Below are 20,594 nucleotides of genomic sequence, written 5' to 3'. Positions count from 1 at the left end.
GCCACCGCACTCCAGCCTGAGTGAGAGAGTGAGACTCTGTCTCAAAATAACAACAACAACAACAAAAAACCTTACTGCTCTTCATATTTTAATACACACAACTTTTTTGAGGAATGATTTCTTTCAATCTTTGCCTTTACTTCGATTCTGCACACAATGCCTTCCATAGAGTGAGCACTTGATAAATCGTTGATTTCTTTAACCACATAATAATTTACAAAATCTAAGCAAGTTCCTTTATAACTGCAATTCAAAAGGAAAAAAATCATAATGAGAAAAATACTCAATAAACAATTACATGTTAAGCCAGCAAAATCATGTCTCTCTGGAGTTGTTTCCATAATTGGACATCATACTGCAATAAAATAATAGTATATAACGCAAGCAAATGTGAAATAATTGGAAGCCATTATGAAGTTTAAGGAACTATTTTCAATATATAATAAAACTAATGTTCTATTTTAAATCATAAAAGATTCTAATAGTTTGGTTATTTTTGTATAACAAAAAGAGCAATCAAAAGCAAATAATGTTAAAGGCTAGCAATGTCAATAATCAAAGGTGGGCGAAGCCTCCAGGTATACACCTGTGGTCTGCATGCTCCGTCTATAGCAGTCAACACTCTTTATGAGGACAAACATACTTTTATGTGCATAAAAAGAAAAAAATAAGAAAATATAAACAGCTGCTACCCTGGGAATTGTTATGAGGAGCTGTCAGAGGATTCGTATTTTCAGCCTTCTATACTATTTAAATTTTCAACAGAACACTGGCTTTAAATCCGGAAACCTGATACAAAGTCAAACAACTGCGCAGTCAGCAGGTAACTTAAAACACTCATTATAAGCAAACCAAAGTACAAATCTTTTTAAAATTAGCCAACGAGAACTGCTAAAAACTAAATAGAAAAATTAAATGGAAATGAAACACTGAGGAGCAGTGAATGCTGGAAGAAATGATGCCCGAATGACTAAGCTCAAAGTACGTGGGGCTGGGGAGAGAGAAACAGGGTTTTGTCTTGACACAATAAAAATCTCCATAATGATAGTGAAATACAATCGGGATACATACACATCAAACTGGGAGATGATACAATACAGAAACGTATAATAAGGACTTTTCTCAAATGCAGAGGGTAAGAGTCAATTTTTTAAAACTGCAAAAAAAAAATTGCTAATTATTAATATAATACTGAAATCACCATTTTCCGGAGGAGAGCCTGCAATGCATCACTGCAATGGAACTGGAGGGGCGATGATGAAAAGGTGGCCAGGCCACATCAACTCCAGAGCACCTGGAAGGGTGATCTGGAAGAAACTGTCCCCTGCTCCTTTGCCTGCTCATGAGCACATAAGCACCCTGTACACGAGAGAGGTACAAGCTCCTCCCATGGGAGGAAAGCAGCATTTTGAAGATGATGACTGCCAAGGGGGGCTCACGTGTCAGTCAGGCCCTCCAGCTGTACAAAGACACAAAGACACTGTCAGAGGCAAAATGACAGGATCTAGAAGCTCTTGCTGCTCTTGCCACCTCGAATATGTCACCTGTCTGCACGGAGCCTCGCTCATCGGTCTGACAACGGCATGCGCCCGGCACCCAGGCGGCACTGAAGGCTGGCTTACTGTTCCCCGGGTTCACAAAATCAATACAGACTGACTTTATTTGAATTGTGCCTGTTCCTTATATGTCCTCCTCGTCAAGGCACCATGGAAGGCTTTTAGTCCTGACTAAAGAAGAACTGAAGGACATTCTGAAACCCTGACCTTAAAGACAGGAGAGGGCGGCCTAGAAAAGGCAAGATGAAACAGAGGGCATTCAGCTAATGGCCCCAAACCGAGGATGTGCTTGCCCGTGACACTGGTGGCCTCAGGGGGCCACTGAAAAGAGGAGCGCATCTACCTCACCGCAGACAAATGGCCTCATGTCACTCACCCTTGGAAAACCCATTGTTAATGAGTGACATTGGCTATATTTCTTCAGATCCTGATTTACTCAGATCTAGACAGTACTTTCAACACCACACTTGGACAAACGATTGCAGATGAAATTTGGTGTTTTCAAATCCAAACATCCCCCGCAGAAAAATAAAACCTGTTTCCCAGGAACTTTTTGGACTCAGTCAGAAAAGTGAGAACAATGTGAAATGTTTTTGCCAACACTCGGGGCTGGAAATACATGAGTTGGATAGCCTCTCTTACAAAACAGGCGCTGGGGCGGGGGTGGGGGGAGATTACCCCTCCATCCACACTTTAACCATCCCTTCCTGCTTTTCGAAAATGCAGCAAATTCTTTGCTTCAAGTTCCTATACACTAGAAATGATGATTGCTCCCAGGCAAAGTGACCATGGCCAATGGGTCATGAGGGCCCCAGTCAAAACTATGGGCCTGGCACGAAGGTGCACTTCAGGCACACATTTCAAATCTGTCAATGCTGGGAGGAAGCAGATGTAAACAAAATAAGACCCACCAACTGGAAAAGAGAGCATGCCCTGACTAGAGGCAATGACATCTTAATCCTCCAGAAGGCACCACAAATCCCACAGACATAACCAAGGATGTTTCCCCCTCAAAACCCCAGATCAATGCATGACAAATGCTTAAATCTTTTTGGCTACAAAGAAACAGAATTTTCTGTCTGCCCTAACAAATGTGAATTTATAAAGCACAGAGTCTGAGGAATAGCCACTTTGGTGAGTTTGTGTCATACTAGTTTTTTTTTTTTTTTTTTTTTTTTGAGACAGAGTCTCCCTCTGTCAGCCAGGCTGGAGTACAGTGGCGCAATCTCGGCTCACTGCAACCTCTGCCTCCCAAGTTCAAGTGATTCTCCTGCCTCAGCCTCCCAAGTAGTTTGGACTACAGGTGCGTGTCACCACGCCCGGCTAATTTTTGTATTTCTTGGTAGAGATGGGGTTTCATCATGCTGGCCATGTTGGTCTTGAACTCCTGGCCTCATGTGATCCGCCCACCTCAGCCTCCCAAAGTGCTGGGATTACAGGTGTGTGCCACAGTGTCTGGCCCAGATTTCTTAAAGAAACAAAAATAAAACAAGGGGAAGCTTATTATCAGTAGTAGCTGAATTGCTGAAACTCCCTTACTAAACAGACTAAAAAGCTGAAATAATATGAGTTTAGATTTCCTCCTAAATGCACAGATTTTATGTCCTTCTATGATACAATTTTGCGAGGCAACATATTATAGTTTCAAAATTAACTGGATTCAAGTTCTGGCTTTACCACTAGCTAAGTGACTGTGCATGTAACACTCCACTTCGCAGAGCCTTGGTTTCTTCATCTGAAAAAGAGAGAAGTTTGGGCTTCCTGATATCTGTGGTCCTTTCCAGTTCTAAGAGTCTATGATTCTATTGGCATTAGTCTATTTTCAGTTAAAGCCATCATCAAATCACACACAGGTAAATGATATGAGGTGAAATTCCACTTTTTGAGATGGAGTTTCGCTCCTGTTGCCCAGGCTGGAGTGCAAGGGCGCGATCTCGGCTCACTGCAACCTCTGCCTCCCGGGTTCAAGCTATTCTCCTGCCTCACCCTCCCGAGTAGCTGGGATTACAGGCACGCGCCACCACGCCAGGCTAATTTTGTATTTTTAGTAGAGATGGGGTTTCTCCATGTTGGTCAGGCTGGTGTTGAACTCCTGACCTCAGGTGATCCACTCACCTCGGCCTCCCAAAGTGTTGGGATTACAGGTGTGTGCCACCATGCCTGGCTGAAATTTCACTTTTAAATCAGAAACTTGATAGGTGAAATACAAGTTTCTCCTCTATGCTACTCCTAAGTGAATCACCTTTTAGATACTCGCTGAAAAGTAAGAACCATTCAAACTCCAGCTTTTAGATTTTAGAGAAATCTGCTAAATGTAATTAGGAACCAGACTTATGAGATATTCCTCTGGCGGGGGGAGACTTTGGAAAATGGCTAGATCAGCCAAGTATGTCTCTTTAACATGTACTTTCATTCCTCCTAGCAAAAATAAGCCAATCTTTAAGACCAAGAGTTTTAGAGAGTGAGTGGGTAGTATAATTTATGTATCCTTATATACCAGTGCCTGGAATTACTATAAGAACAAAAAAGATGCTTTACTGATCAAGTAAATAACACAACAAAGAAACAGGAGCTGCTGTGACACTTGCTTTGAAATGTGAGTTTATTCTAATGTGAATGTAATGTTTGCTTAGGTGCAATTTTGTCTGCAAAAAGTACAAGGTGAATGGAGAAAACTGAGCCGCATTCCGGAGCCCACAGGAATACACTAACCATGCAGCCTCAAGCATCCCTCGCCTTCCTCAGCTGACTGTGTGTGCTACGAGTGTAGCACATTCAGATCTGCTGTTACAACCTTCTTTCCAAGTTCAGATAATCCTCCTTCCACCATGCCACTATAACCACCGGCTCCAACCCTCCTCATGTCAGCTCCCATAAGCAAACTTCAGGCTTTTTACAAGGTAGATGCCATATGTATTGTAGCATTTCTTTTTTCTTTCTTTCTTCCTTTTTTTTTTTGAGATAGAGTTTCACTCTTGTTGCTCAGGCTGGAGTGCAATGACACGATCTTGGCTCACCTCAACCTCCGCCTCCCGGGTTCAAGCAATTCTCCTGCCTCAGCCTCCTAAGTAGCTGGGATTACAGGCATGTGCCACCACGCCCAGATAATTTTGTATTTTTAGTAGAGACGGGGTTTCTCCATGTTGGTCAAGCTGGTCTCAAACTCCTGACCTCAGATGATCCGCCTGCCTCAGCCTCCCAAAGTGCTGGGATTACAGGCGTAAGCCACCGCGCCCGGCCTATTTATTTCTTAACCATTTAGCATGTGTAAAACTAAGTTACTGTTTTTACTGGCTTCCTGTTTTTTGTTTTTTTTTTCTGTCAGTGATAAATTTTTGGTCCCTAATCCCATTTTTCCCATAAGTCTTATGGCTTCATTTGTACCACTGTGAACAGCATGGTGATTTTAAGGAAACTGTATGTAGCGTTGTAACAGAACTGACTATACAATTAGGGAAATTCCTGATAAAATAAACCTTATCTTACAAAGAATGTCAAAGAATAGATCAACAGTCATCCCAGGGAAAAGTTTCTTTTTTTTTTTTTTTCTTTTTTTATTTTTTGAGACAGGGTCTCGCTCTGTCACCCAGGCTGGAGTGCGGTGGTGTGATCTCAGCTCACTGCAACCTCCACCTCCTAGGTTCAAGCAATTCTCTTGCCTCACCCTCCCAAGTAGCTGGAATTACTGGTACTTGCCACCATGCCCGGCTAATTTTTGTATTTTTAGTAGAGACGGGGTTTTACCATGTTGCCCAGGCTGGTCTCAAACTCCTGACCGCAAGTGATCTGTCTACCTTGGCCTCCCTAAGTGCTGGGATTATAGGCATGAGCCACTGCGCCTGGCCCAGGGGAAAGTTTCTAGTGGGCTGCAAAACAGCATCTAGCCATTGTCCTCTTTAATGTACTTAATAAGTAACTTATTTATTAATAAAATACCCACATTTATTACTTTATATAAATATAAATGTATATATTCAAATAAGTATGATAAATATTGAAACAGCATGAATAATATATAATTATTAATAAACTATCAATAAGCAGAATTTGGAAGAGCAAATACTTTTGACTCATTCATTCAATGAAAATGTATTAAGCACTTACTATGAGCTGTAAGTGTTGAAGAGAGAAGAGGAATACGATGAGACATGATTATGATCCTAGCAGAACTCAGGAGGAAAGACATAAAGAGCCATAATGCAATGTAGTAAAAGCTCTAATAAAGGCATCACTAAGTCCTCTGAAACAGCAAAGGAAGGAAGGACAACTCTCAATGACAGAATATGAATCTCCAAAGTTTAACAAGCTGAAATGATGGGTTAAAAGAAAAAAACAAAATTGGAGCTGCAATAGCACCACGTGTAAGGTCCCACAATTGAAACCTGAAGGACTGTAAAAAGCCTGCTGCTGCTAAGTCTTGCCTCTCCTTTCTTTTATTTGAAAATAGTTAGTATTTGGATTCACTTTGCAGTAACCTGAAATTCGTCAAAAGCAACACCGATCCAAGTGTTGGCTGTCTCAATAAAAATCTGTCACTGGGAAAATGGGGATGACAGGTACTGATTAAGCTCCACTGGGAGAATCAGGTTCTGCATACCTCCTTTTAAAGGGGCTGTGCATGAGTTGGAGCACATTCAAAGGATGATGAACAAACTCACAGCCATGCTTCCTTGGTAGTGGATGAGGGGAGGGGAGCCAGGAGGGCCGGGAATACTGCTGTTGTCCAACATTTGAAGGGCTGTCTTTTGTAAGAGGAAGTAGACTTGTATTACATGGCCCCAAGGGGAACAACTACATGGGGAACAGACTCCAGCCTAACGTAAGGAAGACTTTTTTTTTTTTTTTTTTTTTAACAATTAGAGCTGCCCAAAGACAGAACGGTGCTCCTTGAAAGGCGTCTCAGGGGTGTTCAAGCACAGCCTTGGTGACCACGTGGCCGGGAAGCTACAGACTGAGGATTTACACATCAGACAAATGGCTGAGTATAGATCACACCTTTAAGATGGTCCTCCAAACAAAGATTCTACAACTTTGGTTATTTAGAATTAGCTTTGAGACTTTGGGCAAGTCGCAATTTTTCTCTATCTCCTATCCTGTAACTTCAGAACCAGACACACTACTAACATCATAACATCCAAACTTTGTTTTTGTTTTTTTTAACAGATAAAAAATTTGTCTGGGCACAGTGGCTCATGCCTGTAATATCAGCATTTTGGGAGGCCAAGGTGGGAAGATCGCTTGAGGCCAGGAGTTTGAGAGGGGCCTGGGCAACATAATATGATCTCATCTCTACAAAAAAAAAAAAAAAAAAAAGGAAAAAAAAGTAACATTAGTGGGGTGTGGTATTGAGCACTAGTCCAAGCTACTCGGGAGACCAAGGCAGGAGGATTGCTTGAGCCCAGGAGTTCAAGACCAGCCTGGGCAACATGGTGAGACCCTGTCTCTTCAAAACATAAAAAACATTAGCCAGGCATAGTGGTGCACACCTGTGGTCCCACCTAACCAGGAGGCTGAAGCAGGAGGATTGTTTGAACCCTAGAGGTAGAGGCTGCAAGTGAGCTATGACAGCAACACCGTGCTCCAGCCTGGGCAACAGAGCAAGACCCTGTCTCTCTCTCAAAAAAAAAAAAAAAAAAAAAAAGGGGCTCAAAACCTCATGGACATCACCAGAATACAGAAAGTTAAGTTAAAACCTTCTGAGTAGATGTGTTGTCTACAAAGTGGGGGATGGGAGGGTTTGAATGTGCTCTATATTCCATGTGCCATAAAATGAGGAAAAGACATTTGAAACCAGGTTAATTTCCTTGTATTTGAACTATGTATATCCAGTGTGTTAAGGACTTAAGTGACTAGAAAAACCACATGATTAACTTTCAACATCCTCCTTTCCAATAGAGAGAAATGTGATCAATAACATGTAACACTCACGTGGTCCCCTCTCTTCCCTGGACTGTCACCGCTCCTCCGGGATTGGGGCACAGGAGCCTTGTGCCATGCATTAAAGATCCCCCAGGAGTATGGGCCTTGGCAGCTCACAGTGGAGCTCACAGCCTCTGCTTCTGCAGAGGGACTGACACTGGTTCTCTTCATGCCCGCCACGTACCTCACAGCTAGCAATGATATAAAAGCAACTCTCAAAAGAGCAACTCCATTCACCAGCTCCTCAGGCACAACACACAACTTTATACACATTTGTCATATGTCCAAAAAGTTAAAAAAAAAAACAACAAAAAACTTGTTCCAACTTTTTGCTCCAAGAAAAAAAAAATGCTAGTTAATCTAAGTGCTTCAGGAAGCCTTAATAGCCTTTTCATCTGCTCCAGCAGCAACGCCCATTTCTCTGGCCAATTGGAGAGAATCAACTCAGGAGTTACAGGTTCTAGCACCAGGAGAAAACCGCAGTGAGAACGGGTCATTTGTTTGGAGAGACTGCCACTCCCAGCATTTTTGCATGTTTACAACTTGACTGACTTGGAAGACTTCATTTCCTAATACTAAGGAAAGTTTGCAGAAGGGCCCATGAAGTATTAAAGCCTCCTAACTGCACTGCAAGACGCAGGAAAACCCGGCCATACCTCCTTATGTCAGTTTTCAGCTTTATGGACTTTATCTGACGAAAAGTTGGTTTAAGAATGTCTTCCGTACAAGCCTTCAAATAGAGGGCTTTGTAAATTCCCAATGCCAAAATTTTAAAATCTAATTAATTTGTATATTAAAATGCTTCTCTTTATTGCTAGTTGGCTGCAACATAATAACTAGTCTGCATTATATTTTACTGCTAATCACAACCTCAGTAAAATGGGCAATGATGTGTTTCCATTTTCAAGGTTACCTATGAAGCCCCAGGGCTCTAAAATAGGTCAGGACTTCTCTTCACCCCCCTGGCTCCTCCTTCTCTCTGGATTTTAGGTTATTTCAATATCCTGTGTACTCTCTGATAATAAAGAAAGTAATGACAGAGCTGTAAAGAAAAATGCATGTCAGTCCACTCTGGAAACTATTTAGTAACTTTGGGCCGTGAGTTTAAGGAAAGGGGAAACCAACACATTTCGGTAAAATTACGTTGGAGAGGGGCTCGTGAATTTCAAATACCTATGACACAACAGTCTCTTCCTCCAAAAATCACAGACATTAAATAAGAACTGGATAAAATCGGTTAAGATATTTCTATATTGCACTACAAATAACAGAGCAAACTGGGTTTCAAAAATAAATTCCTTCTGACTGGCAATCAGAAACGTGAGGTTCTCTTCCATTTTGATTCTATGGACTATGGAATTTACAGATGTTACGGCGGTGGGGAAATCTAACGTTCCAGCCCTTTGGCACATGGTGGTGCTTGAGCCACATAATGGGAAGGGGCAGGCTGATGCCCATGGTCTCTGCTGTAGGGCTGGACCCATGGAAAATGTAACCAGAACACTCCAGGCCACCTGGGATCATTAATTAGCCTGCATGCACTACCCAAATCTGTCTACTTTCACTTTCTAGGTCCCTGCTTTTTCCATTTCTTACTGCTTATCAGAGTCTCCACCAGATGTGCATTCAAGAAGTAAAAGGAAAATAAATCTTTTCTCCTTGTAAGCAGTTATGAGTAACGTTTTAGTCACTTGAGAGTAAAACTTTTGACTAATGGGGAGACTGTTATGAGGGAAATGATCCCTTCCGTTGTTAACCTAGCTGGAACCACGGAAAGTGATTAGGAATGCCGGTGATTTATGAAGGGGTGGGGAAGTCACTCACTGGGAGCAGGACAGCCTATTTCTGACTCCATTGCACGATCCGTCTACGCTACGTCTGGATCCTTCTAACAGGCAGAGATGCACTTTGTGGCAACAATACTTTCCAAAGTGTATGAAACAGAAAACACAACTCTGATAAGCCGGTGTTAGGAATGCAGTGAACAGCACTGTTGTTCCTCATTCCCCTAACAGTTGGGCATTTTCCACTAGTGTTCTCTTCTCCAGGAACTGAATCTTTCAGCTAATCACCCCAATCTATCAGAAGAAATCCCTCTTTGGATGGATGAACATTCAACTAATTTATGCATAAAAAACACTAATCTGCCACTTTTAAAAATAGGAATAGACGTACCTTAAAGCATGCATATTATAAATACATTTCTCTTTAATTACTCCAACCACATCACAGATCTTGGAAAACAAGTAACAAAAATATCTACACCTGACCCCCTAAACCAACCGGCAATAAAGCATGCCAGTCATTTCACCTTTTTTCTTCAATCCACATTTTATATCACTTGGTAGTAAAAGTATTTTTCCATACTGACATCTACTTTTCATAATGTCCATTTCTAGAGGAGTGACTGATATGATCTATTGATTTTTCTGCTGGCTTTTTTTTTTTTGTAATACATATTTAACTCTTCAGTTCAATTGAATTTATTCCAGTGTAAGATGAAGACCTAACTATCTGATGAATAATCTTGCCTTTCATTCCCCTTTGATTTGTGAAGGCTTTTTTTATCATATATTAAATTTTTATGTGAAAATGGGATTTGTTTTGGGGTAATTTGTCACTTTATGGTCTATTAACAGTGTCATGATATTCTAATTGTTATAGTTATACACACACACACATATAATAAAATAGATATACTATCACTTCCTCCTCCTATGTAGATTTTCAAATCCAAACTCCATTTTGTCCATCCCCACTGTCAATCAAATAAGGATTTTGATTGCAACTGATCTAAACTTCCAAATTAATTTGGATAAACTTCAATACCTAGCCTCCTAAACTAAGAACTTGCCATTTCTGAAGTCTCTTGTCCCTCCAAGATTTGTAGTTCTGTTCATCTAGGTCACATAAATCTTCCTCGGGGGAATGGAACATCGCCTGTCTGTTAATGCTCTATTTTCTTTTTCCCTTTTAACAAGCATTCTAATAACACAGTATTCTCTCACTCCTGGGCACTCTATCCTCCAAATGGAGGATTTCAGGAAACATTAGAGCACCACAGTAGAGCCAACACATGCTTCAGTTCCAGGGAAAGTCATTCAGGCTACCGATGCATTCCCTGACACAGGGAATGAGGAAGACAGGGTGATGCACCCACATTCACTTGATTCGGAAGAAAACTCTCCTCGCGGTCCTTAAAGTCAAAGGCTAACGCATTCTTTGGAACATCCGCATCACCACCGTGAGGGTCAGGGTTAGGCAAACCCAGCCTTGACTCTAGAAGCCACCGTCCTCCCTCCCAGCTCTTCTCCTCTGGACGTGCTCCTGAATGACTGTTGTAACTTCAAAAAGGAAATACAGGAAGAAAATTCTGAACAAACCAACTGAATTTGCCATGTCGTTTTGACATCCTTTCACAAGTCGATTTCATTTTGTTTGTTTCTTGATTTCAGAAAGGTGGAAGTGAGGCAGAGGGAACCAAACACATCTCCCAGCCTCGGGGGACAACCCTTTTCAGCTCTCCTTTGGTAAGGTTTTATTCTAAAAGAGGACACTTACCCTAAGAATTAGCTGTGCTCTCCCACCTGAGAGACAGGCTGTGAGAATATGAAATGAACAGAATTGACAGCCATTTCCTATTGGGTATTAAGGTCTTATAAAATGAGAACGCTGTCCTACTAATGAGAAGCTAGACTTCTTTTTTTTTTCCCTCCTCCAGATTTATATTTATCTTGACCTTGGGTTGAAAGCTTATAATTATCTCTCTTGCTACCTAAAAGTACCCAAACCTTCTTTCACCTTCAACACTGCTATACTGAATTTCAGTTTCGATAACTATTAGGCATGAAAGCAGGCCTTCTAATGTCTCATAACAACCTCTTTAGGAAGATGTTGCTTCCATTTTTAAAAAAGGCAGGGATAATGATAAACAGTTTAAGAATCTTACAAAGGCAATAAAATGACTTGGGGCAGATATCACACAACAGTTGACATTAACTAGGGGACTTCTGCATTTATTATACGGCTTTATTTTCTATTTCTGGAAACTCTGACTAATCTATTCAGTGCCCAACATTTCCAGTGAGCAGATAAGATGCCAGATAACTACACTACCATACATACCTCACCCTGCCAGCCCCTACAAGCACGCCAAACCATATGTCCCGCCAAACCTCATTCTGGGAAAGATTTTTAACTGAGTGAAAAAGTGGGGAGGGGACAATGTATCCCCATACTGATATTTATCAAGGTTTTCTTCTTTTTTCTTTTTTTTTTTGAGATAGACTCTCGCTCTGTCTCCCAGGCTGGAGTGCAGTGGCGTGATCTTGGCTCACTGCAAGCTCCACTTCCCAGGTTCACGCCATTCTCCTGCCTCAGCCCCCCGAGTAGCTGGGACTACAGGCACCCGCCACCATGCCCAGCTAATTTTTTTGTATTTTTACTAGAGACGGGGTTTCACTGTGTTAGCCAGGATGGTCTTGATCTCCTGACCTCATGATCCGCCCGCCTCGGCCTCCCAAAGTGCTGGGATTACAGGCGTGAGCCACCACACCCGACCAGGGTTTTCGTGGTATCTGGACAAACGAGTACAACATGAAGCCTGGTGCATGCAGCGGGCTGTCGGGAGGCTTGAGTATGAGAATCAAGGCCCTTGCTCTCAGCTCTGTCCCATGTTGCCGGGGTTCAAAGGGATTCTGAAAAATAAAAGGAAACTCAGCCACCAAGAGACTGTAGTGTCCCTTCCATCCAAAACATCAAAGATGCTTAATGATTTTATTAACAAAGTATATCAAAAATAGCCTGGATTTATGTGATAAAACTAATGAAGAGGCCAGGCGTGGTGGCTCACGCCTGTAATCCCAGCACTTTTGGAGGCCGAAGCAGGAGGATCACTTGAGGTCAGGAGTTTGAGACTAGCCTGGTCAACATGGTGAAACCTTGTCTCTACTAAAAATGCAAAAATTATCAGGGTGTGGTGGCGGGCGCCTGTAGTTCCAGCTACTTGGGAGGCTGAAGCAGGAGAATCACTTGAACCCTGGAGGCGGAGGTTGCAGTGCGCTGAGATCACCCCACTGTACTCTAGCCTGGGTGACAGAGTGAGACTCCGTCTCAAAAAAACCCAAAAAACTAATGTAGAAAAATGTTACAACTGCATAATCTAGATGGGGGCGTGGGGGGTGGTGAGAGTATGGGTGGGAGTGGAAGAGGTGGGAATAAAGCTGTTCACTGTACAATGATCTTCACTTTTCTGTATGTTTGAAATGTTTCATACAAAATTGTTAGGGGAAAATAATCTAGACAATTGGGATCTTCGATTTTGTACAGCATTTGTCCTGCAGCAGCGAGGGTTTCTAAGTTTCCATAAAATGCTCTGTTTATGCAATGGAACTATTCCATGACTCTGAGTGATATAAACTGTGGTTATTAAACACCACTAGCTCTAAGTCTCCAAGAGTCCTGAGAAGCATCCCATTTAAGATACCCTTAAGCTGCTATTATCTCTGCAGATAGAGATTTTCCTCCATCCCCTTCCTTGAAGAATTAAGTGCTCAGGAGCCTAACTTTTTTATATACTTCGGTGCTGTCTCAGATCATTAAAAATCTAGGGTGTAAATGTTTACTATTCTTGAATGGTGTATAAACCAATTCCTACCAAATGCACAATACTGAGTTTTATTAACAAACTGATTAGGAAGCACAGCCCTGTGGAAATAGCATAAGATGCAAAATCAGAGAAGACAGGTGTGAGCTTTGGTGAGGGGCCGCCTCCTAAACCACAGTTCCTCTGTGGACAAAATGGAGATCACACGTGCCACGTCTACCTCAAGTGTGTGTTATGAGACCAGATAACTACAATAAAGAAACAAGAAAATGCTTTGAAAAACTGCAATGCATAATGTAATTCAGTACGATTACCAATTTACTTTGCACCTGTTTGCAAAAATAATATACGCTTTTTTCTTATCCTAAAGCAGAATTGCTAGAATTGAGAGAGTTTGGAATCTGGTGATGTATAAGATGACAAATTGTTAAAGGGAAAGCTGGGCCTGCCTGGGCCAACTCATCAGGAAGAAGATTAAGTGGGTTCAATGAGAGCCAGGCGGGAACAGGAAGAGTCAAAACGATAAGGAGAATTCATGCTGGATGCACCCCCACAACCCCCACCACCGCAATGTTTCTGTCAGGGGAGACAGACAGGGGTCTTGACAAATAGCACTGCTAGGAAGGAAGGGACCTGGCCCTGTGATGTCTGTAGGTCAACCCAGGAACCTCGGATACTGATACCCACTTCTCTGTCTCTTTCTCAACAGGTAGACTGGTCCATCCTTATCTCCTTCACCCCCTCTTCTCTAGGGAAGTGCTCAGGACATGGAAGCCTCTTCTCCATGTGAGGAATCCTAAAGGGCAGATGGGTCAGATGAGACCTGCTAGAAATTCTGATGCATGAACCAATCTAAGTATTAGTTACTGTGCTAACCTAAGCACTATTCTAAGTATTTGCTATGAGGAAAAATATATTTAATAATAAAGAAACAAGAAAACACTTTGAAAGCTGTAATGCATAATACACTTTAGTATGATTATTAATCACGAGTTTAGGAAATACCCTTATAGACATTAATTTTTTCACTCAGATGCAACACCCGATACTAGACAAGATCCTATACTGGAGGGGAAAAGTAATGCCGTCAAGGACATTTTGTCACCTGGAATCTGAAGAGCTGATTAGATAAAGGCATCACATCAGTGAAAAATTTATTGCAATTGGTAGCTGTACTGTGGTTATGAAAGACATTACCCTTATTCCTCGGAAATACTCAGTGAATTACTTAGACATAAAAGGTTATGATATATATCTTACCTTCAAGTGGTTCAGAAAAAAACTGTCTATTTGTGCAGGGGGGATGGGGGAGGGGAAGGGGAGGAAGAAACAGAAATAGAAACCAAATGGAGCAACAAATTAAGAGTTAGATCTGGGTAAAGGAGGCCAGGCGCGGTGGCTCACGCCTGTAATCCCAGCACTCTGGGAGGCCGAGGTGGACGGATCACAAGGTCAGGAGATCGAGACCATCCTGGCTAACATGGTGAAACCCCGTCTCTACTAAAAATATAAAAAATTAGCCGGGCATGGTGGCGGGCACCTGTAGTACCAGCTACTCAGGAGGCTGAGGCAGGAGAATGGCGTGAACCCAGGAGGCAGAGCTTGCAGTGAGCCGAGATTGCACCACTGCACTCCAGCCTGGGCAACAGAGCGAGACTCTGTCTCAAAAAAAAAAAAAAAAAAAAAAAAAAAAAAAAAAAGATCTGGGTAAACGGGATATATGAGCTTTGTGCTATTCTTATTCTTGCAACCTTCCTATAAGTTTAAAATTATTTCCAAATAAAAAGTAAAAAAAAAAAAAAAAAATAGTATCTTCTTGACCGTCATTTGGAATGAATACTCACTAAAAGGTGAAATAAAATGAGTGATCAGTCTTTGGTTTTATTTTAAAAAGAAGTCCTTCAAAAGACACTATCAAGAAAGTGAAAAGAAAACTCACAAAATGGGAGAAAATATTTGCACATCATTTTGAGAGTAAAGGTCGAGGATCCAGAATGTATAAAGAACTATCACAACTCAACAATAAAAAAACAAATAGCCCACTTAACAGTGGGCAAATGGGTGGGGTAGACATTTCTCCAAAGAAGATATACAAATGGCCATAAGCACATGAAAAGATGCTCAACATCATTAGTCATTCAGGGAATTGCAAATCCAACCCACAACGAAATATTACTTCACACCGACTATAAACAGAAACACAGACAATAGCAAGTGCTGGCAAGTATATGGAGAAACTGGAACCCTCATACACTGTTGGTGGGAATGAAAAACTGAGTAGTCACTTTGGAGAACAGTCTGGCAGTTCCTCAAAAGGCTAACCATAGAGCTAATACATGACCCAGCACTTCCACTCTTAGGTACATACCTGAAATGAAAACTTACATCCACACAAAAACCTGTGCATGAATGTTCACAGCAGCATTATTCAGAGTAGCCAAAAAATAGAAGCAACTTGAATGTCCGTCAACTGATGAATCTATAAACAAAACGTGGCATATCCATACAATGGAATATTATTTGGCAATTAAAAATGAAATGCTGATATATTCCACAACATGAACTTTGAAAACATTATGCTAAGTGAAAGAAGCCAGACACGAAAGATCACATGTTGTATGACACCATGTATATGAAGTGCACAGGAACAGGCAAAGCCAGAGACAGAAAGCAGATTAGTGGCTGCCTGGGCTGAGGGATTGGGAGGATGAGGGGTACAGAAGCTAAGGGTACAGAGTTTCCTTTGGGGGAATGAAAATGTCCTAAAATTAATTGTAGTGATAGCTGCATAACTCTTGGAACATACTAAAAGTCAATGAAATGTACCCCTTAAAAGAGTGAATTTCATGGTCTGTGAAGTCTAACTCAAAAACCAACCAACCAACAAACAAAAAACAAAAAACAAAAAAACTGGTTGTCCTTTTACTGCTTAATAACGGGCAAACAGGCTGGGTGCAGTGGCTCACACCTGTAATCCCAGCACTTTGGGAGGCCGAGGTGGGCGGATCATGAGGTCAGGAGTTTGAGACCAGCCTAGCCAACATAGTGAAACTCCATCTCTACTAAATATACAAAAAATTAGCCAGGCATGGTGGCATGTGCCTGTAATCCCAGCTACGCAGTAGGCCGAGGCAAGAGAATCACTTCAACCCGGGAGGCGGAGGTTGCAGGGAGCCGAGATTGCGCCATTGCACTCCAGCCTGGGTGACGGGGCCAGAGTCCGTCTCTAAATACATACATACATACATACATACATACATACATACATACATACATACAATGGGCAAACAGTGTCATGATCTTCAGCAAGAGGAAATTAGAAGTTCATGACATTGTGCTTATACAGTTCATTCAATTACAACAACTTCTCAACCTCTTATCCTAACATCTGAAAGAGGAGGGCACTTGAGGCCTGGCTTCCTCACATTTCTGAAGTCTTCAGGGTTTCAGGAAGAGAATAATTTCCGCAGCTTTATTACCTACAGTACAGAAACAATTACTGGTCATTTCAACAACGCCTGACTGACTGCCAAATTTCAACACCTGAAACTAGGAGTTTACTGAAGAGTAAGACCTGGGTCCTACCCTGAAGGATCTCACCACTTACTGTCAAGATTGGTTAAAACAGAAAACGAGGGTTGAATGTGAAGTTCTCTAATGGAACATGGAAGCCCCCCTGGGGATTCCAGGTAGGGACACGTTCCTGGAAAGAAAACAGAACAGAAACTGGGCATCATGAAGTGTGGGAAGGAGGAGGCCCCTGGGGAAGTAACAGGGCATCTGGTACAGGCCAGGCTATTACCAGTTTTTGGGGCTGCTGGGCTCGTGACCAGGAAGGAACTGGGAAGTGGAGAGAGGCAGAGGAGTAGTGGGGAACAGCACCGGGGTCCGCACTGGCCCAGCCATGGTACCTTTAACCATCGGCACGGGAGCTCCAAGCCCCACCCCCGGCGCAGGTCTCCAAAGCCTCTGGAAAGCACCAGGAGAAAAAGAGTGATGGAGGGTGTGGCCGTCGTTTTCGCCCCATTTTGTAAACGGCTGTTCTCAAGAGCAGAGCAGCTCTAGCTTTCACAAAGAACAGAAAGTGGCTCCTCCCAGGCTGCTGCTAATCCTGCCCGGAGGTGGTGCCTGGGTTTCCCTTTCATGTGGCCCCTTGGGAGAGAGCGCTGTTCACTGAGTAACTGGGAGGAGAGGAGACATTTCTTCTAATCAGGGAGCATTGTTAAGGAAACGATCTGTGGAGGAAGAAAGTTAATGGATCAGCGAAGAATGCAGGCTGCCTTGGCACTCTTACTCAGGCCACACACACAAAAATACAAGATGTGAATTTCTCTCTCACTGGTAGAATCACCAACTGGGAAAATGGTCAAAGGCACAACTTGCACGGTGCTGCCTCCAGATGAACTTTTTTTTTTTTTTTTTTGAGACAGAGTCTCGCTCTGTCTCCCAGGCTGGAGTGCAGTGGCACAATCACGGCTCACTGCAACCTCCGCCTCCCAGGTTCAAGTGATTTTCCTGCCTTAGCCTCCCAAGTAGCTGGGACTACAGGCGCCCGCCACCATGCCCAGCTGATTTTTATATTTTAGTAGAGACAGGGTTTTGCCATGTTGGCCAGGTTGGTCTCGAACTCCTGATCTCAGGTGACCCACCTGTGTCGGCCTCCCAAAATGCTGAGATTACAGGCATGAGCCACCACCATGCCCGGCCTCCAGATGGACTTTGAAATTGCTTGGAGGAACTCAACCTGATAAGGGTCTTTCTGATCTAGTTTTCCAACCAGATAATGCTGCACTACAAAAACCATGATAATCCTGCACTTTAAGGATAAGTTTAGGATTCTCTTCTAACTTTGGCTGGCATAAAGCATTTAAAAAGAATTATATGCTTTAAGAAAATCTCAGAGTAATAGCAATTAAGATCCACAGATCAGGACAGCACCACAAAGCAAACAATTTTTTTATTTGTTTCTATAAGCGATGTGCTTCAGGACATACTACCCTAAAACACGGCCTGTTGGGATTTGAGAAAACAGCAGTAGCAGCAGGTCACTCTCACCTTCCCACCCTTCTTTCCCCACAGCAGGTCATAAAATTTAGAAAGGATTTTCTAACCTTCCCCTGAAATACACCACAAAACCATCATTTGAGAGGTGCCCTCCCTACTCCCAGAGGAGGGGAACATAGAAGAATCTGAACAATCAGGTCCTGCTAAGTTTCCTCCACTGTATTACCTGCAGATCCTGGCCTTTGTCCAATCACACTTATCCACAAATGGAAGCCTTCCTTCATTTCCACATTGTCACTAACACAGAAGACTTCTGCCCAGGAGTAGGATTTTAACTTGTTAGGTCAGGTCTGAAATTTACTGCCAGCCTGTCTTATAAAACCAAGACATAGATCCTGGGGATACATTAGGTGATTAAGAAAGTCTTTTTATCTTAAGACAAATTTTTAACCTCTGAAACATAAGTTTTAAAAACAGCCTAGCCTGGCACAGTGGCTCATGCCTGTAATCCCAGCACTTTGGGAGGCTGAGGCAGGCAGATCGCCTGAGATCAGGAGTTCGAGACCAGCCTGGCCAACATGTTGAAACCCCATCTCTACTAAGTACAAAAATTAGCCGGGTGTGGTGATGCATGCCTGTAATCCCAGCTACTTGAGAGGCTGTGGCAGGAGAATCACTTGAACCCAGGAGGTAGAGGTTGTAGTGAACCAAGATTGCACCATTGCACTCCAGCCTGGGCAACAAGAGCGAAACTCCATCTCAAAACAAACCAAAAAAACCAGCCCTGTGGCAAACAAGCATTTGGGGCTCTAACAAACACGGCTGTGGTCCCTTTTGCTTGCTATGACAGAAATCTGAAAACACACTTGTGTACAATTACCGTTGCTTTGGTAGGAATGTGCAGGTTCCCACACGCTGGCCTGGAGGGAATTGTTTAACCTGATCACAATCGGAAAGCTACCTTTGAATTCCCACGAGGTGGGGTGGAAATAACCTTCCTCCCCTTAGACACTGCAGAGGTTCTGAAAGTTACATTACCGATGTTAATACCCAGCCTTCACTAATTCTACACATTCATCAGTGCTAACTGACGAGGAGGGTGAGGACAGAAAGCTGGCACGGAGAAGTGAAAACACAAGCCTACCTACCTACTCTTCACTAGCGTCTGCCTTTAGAATTTACCTGATCAAAGACTCTAAAAGCTGAGAGGAAAGAGAATGAGGAAGGGGGATGGGATTGGCTTTTAGATGCTTTAAAATAAGATAATCCCATGTGTTATCCTTTACACCTGCCTCTCAAAAGAACAAAAGCGCCAGATCCACTCTCAATACAGGTCACTAGGGTTCCAGAAGATGCTATTGTGTTTAAGCCTCTCTGACTTGACAATATGATCCTCTAAACTGCAGGATTAAAGGGTCTTGGGGCTCTCCAACAGCAATAAGCTGGACAGGGTCTTGGGATTTCTTAATGCTTAAGATGTTATCTTCTCTTCTCAAAAATTCTGGGATATAGAATTATAGAAGGTTCCACTTGTACTGTGGTATTTTTACTCATTGTTGAGTTTGCGTTTTGGTCTCTGTTTATTTTCCTCCTACTGTTAGTATTTTAAGCCACAGAACTTTAAGAGGGCCAACATCAGATGCCATTTTGATAGGAAATGTTGACATTTATATCACATATACGACGATAGGATGTCTGTAAGTTGTTTAGTATATTTCCATACAGCAATTCATTAGTTCAAATATGTGGTGGAAATGAGTCAATGAGGTAATTTTTTTTTTTTAAGAAATGCCATTTCTCATTCAAATATATGTATGGTATGACAGCAAAATATTCCTTGGGAGATTTCCTTTATGAGTAAATAAAGATTTCTAATAAACACATCCATTGTCTTTATATAAAAACTTCTAATGTGTTGAGAGGTAGCATTTCAGGTGTCAAATATCTTCCATCATCTTTCTATTCTCTTCTTAAAACATGAAAAAAAAGAAAATTCCAGATTCACATCCTAAAACTTAACATAGTAAATCCTGACCCCTAATAAAATACAAACTGGCTCTAGCCCTCTAGCCTTCCCTTCTCCCAGGTCCTTTTTTTTTTTTTTTTTTTTTTGAAATGGAGTCTCACTCTGTCTCCCAGGCTGGAGTGCAGTGGCACGATCTCTGCTCACTGCAACCTCCATGTCCCAGGTTCAAGCAATTCCCCTGCCTCAGCCTCCCGAGTAGCTGGGACTACAGGCGCCCACCACCCACGCTGGTCTCAAACTCCTGACCTCAGGTGATCCACCTCCCAGGTCCTTTATATAAAGGGGAGGACAATTAAGGACAGCACTGTCTATTTTTATTACATTTGGCCATTTATCTCTACTAGGGGCAATGAAACCACTTCAGGGCTTTCAGGGGCAATGAAACCACTTCAGGGCTTTCAAATTCTCTACCTGTAGGAACTGACCCAAAACAAATAGAAGGACCTTAACCTTAACTCTTGGCTGAACTCAACATTCTTCAATC

General features: G+C 42.3%; 1 protein-coding gene across 14 annotated transcripts in view; it reads right to left on the bottom strand.

Annotated features, from left to right (window-relative positions):
• AUTS2 (activator of transcription and developmental regulator AUTS2) overlaps positions 1-20,594 on the bottom strand; it is a 1,185,632-nt gene that overhangs the window by 46,590 nt on the left and 1,118,448 nt on the right. The window lies entirely within an intron of this gene.

This window comes from Gorilla gorilla, chromosome 6 (genome assembly GCF_029281585.2).
Source record: "Gorilla gorilla gorilla isolate KB3781 chromosome 6, NHGRI_mGorGor1-v2.1_pri, whole genome shotgun sequence".
In the NCBI taxonomy this organism is placed as follows: Eukaryota; Metazoa; Chordata; class Mammalia; order Primates; family Hominidae; genus Gorilla; species Gorilla gorilla.
This window is presented reverse-complemented; position numbering and strand designations above follow the sequence as displayed.